Raw genomic sequence first — 1,786 nt, 5'->3', positions numbered from 1 at the left:
ACAGCTGCTCCCAATCTTTTTAGGGAAAGAAAATGAAAACCCCTATTTCCATGTTAGGGACTTTGAGGAAATTTGTAGTACCCTCAGGATTAGAAACCTAGATGATGATGCTTTGAAAATTAGGTTATTCCCCTTTTCCCTGAAAGATAAAGCTAAATCGTGGCTATATAGTTTGGCTTCCGGGTCAATCGAAACGTATGAACAACTTACATCTTCCTTTTTCAACAAGTTTTTCCTTAGGCACAAAACATCGTTTATTAGGACGCAAATCTGCACGTTTTCTCAACAGGAGGGAGAAACTTTGTATAGGTATTTGGAAAGGTTCAATGATTTATTAGCGCAATGTCCTCATCATGGTTTAGAGAAGGTTAGGTTAGTTCAGATCCTTTATGAGGGTTTAGATTATCCCACCACAGCCACAGTATAATCTATGTGTGCTGGTGGATTTGAGAACCAAACAGTTGATGACGCGATGGCATATTTGCATGAAGTCGCCGAAAAGACCCAACAATGGGAAAGTAGTAGGGGAATTCAGAAAATAATTCTTCTCGGCAGAGGAAACGTTAATAGGGTAGAAGGAGGCTATGAATCAGATGCCAAAATTGTTGCTATATCGAAAAGGTCAGAAGCTTTAGAAGTGGGTAACACTAGTGGTAGATTGGAGCCTTTTTGGGAAGGTCAGAATAATGAAGAGCAAGCCAATGCTCTATATAATAACACAGGTTTGATAATCGTCAGAAGTTTGACCCATGTTCAGAAACCTATAATCCTGGTTGGAGAAACCGTCCGAACTTTTCATGGTCTAAGGGCCAGAGTCAAGGTCAGTCTAATAATTCTAATGCTCCCCCAGGTTTTGGCTACACTAAGAATACATCAGGCCCAGAAAATAAAACGACTAGCTTAGAGGAATCTATTAAGATGTTAGCAAAAACTCAGGAAATGTTAGCACAAAGCCATGTTAGTTTTCAACAGGAAACCAAGCAGAATTTTCAAACTAATGCTCAGAGCCTTGCTAAGTTAGAACTTCAAGTCGGCCAAATAGCTAAGACCTTAAGTGAGAGAGATAATGGTAGGTTCCTTAGTCAGACTAATCCCAATCCTAGAGGAGTTCATGAAGTAGGTACAAAACCATCGAATCAATTGAATGCTATTAGAACCCTTAGGAGTGGTAGAATAGTAGACAATCAGGTAACCATGCCCGATAGTGAACATACTGTAGTTCACCCCTCAGGACCACTAGCTAAGGAAACTGATAAAATTTCTGATGATGCCAACTCAGTTCCTGAGAGGTCTGATTCTGTGCCTAGAGCCCCATTTCCTCAGCTATTAGTACCAACAAAGAAGGAATCGAACTTTAATGACATATTGGAGGTTTTTAAGCAAGTTACCATAAACCTTCCTTTATTAGATGCAATTAGGCAAATTCCTGCTTATGCCAAGTTCCTTAAGGATATGTGTACGCGAAAGCGAAAACTTAGCGTCCATAAGAAAGCCTTTTTAGCTAGTCACGTAAGTTCAATTATTCAAAACACTACAACTCCAAAGTACAAAGACCCAGGTTCCCCTACCATTGCTTGTACAATAGGTAAACACCGGGTAGAAAAAGCTTTACTTGACTTAGGAGCCAGTGTGAACCTACTTCCGTACCATGTGTACTTACAGCTAGGACTTGGTGAAATGAAACCTACTCAGATAACACTGCAGTTAGCTGATAGGTCTGTTAAAATTCCTCGAGGTGTTATTGAGGATGTCCTTATTGAGGTCGACAAGTTTATCTATCCAGTGG

General features: G+C 40.0%; 1 pseudogene; it reads right to left on the bottom strand.

The window, feature by feature from the left end:
* Positions 1–260: 260 nt before the first annotated feature.
* On the bottom strand, positions 261–360 carry LOC113325585 (annotated as a pseudogene).
* Between the last annotated feature and the right edge of the window lie 1,426 nt (positions 361–1,786).

This window comes from Papaver somniferum, chromosome 11 (genome assembly GCF_003573695.1).
Source record: "Papaver somniferum cultivar HN1 chromosome 11, ASM357369v1, whole genome shotgun sequence".
Classification (NCBI taxonomy): domain Eukaryota; kingdom Viridiplantae; phylum Streptophyta; class Magnoliopsida; order Ranunculales; family Papaveraceae; genus Papaver; species Papaver somniferum.
The sequence above is the reverse complement of the archived record's forward strand: the minus strand, read 5'-3'. Positions and strand labels throughout refer to the sequence as shown.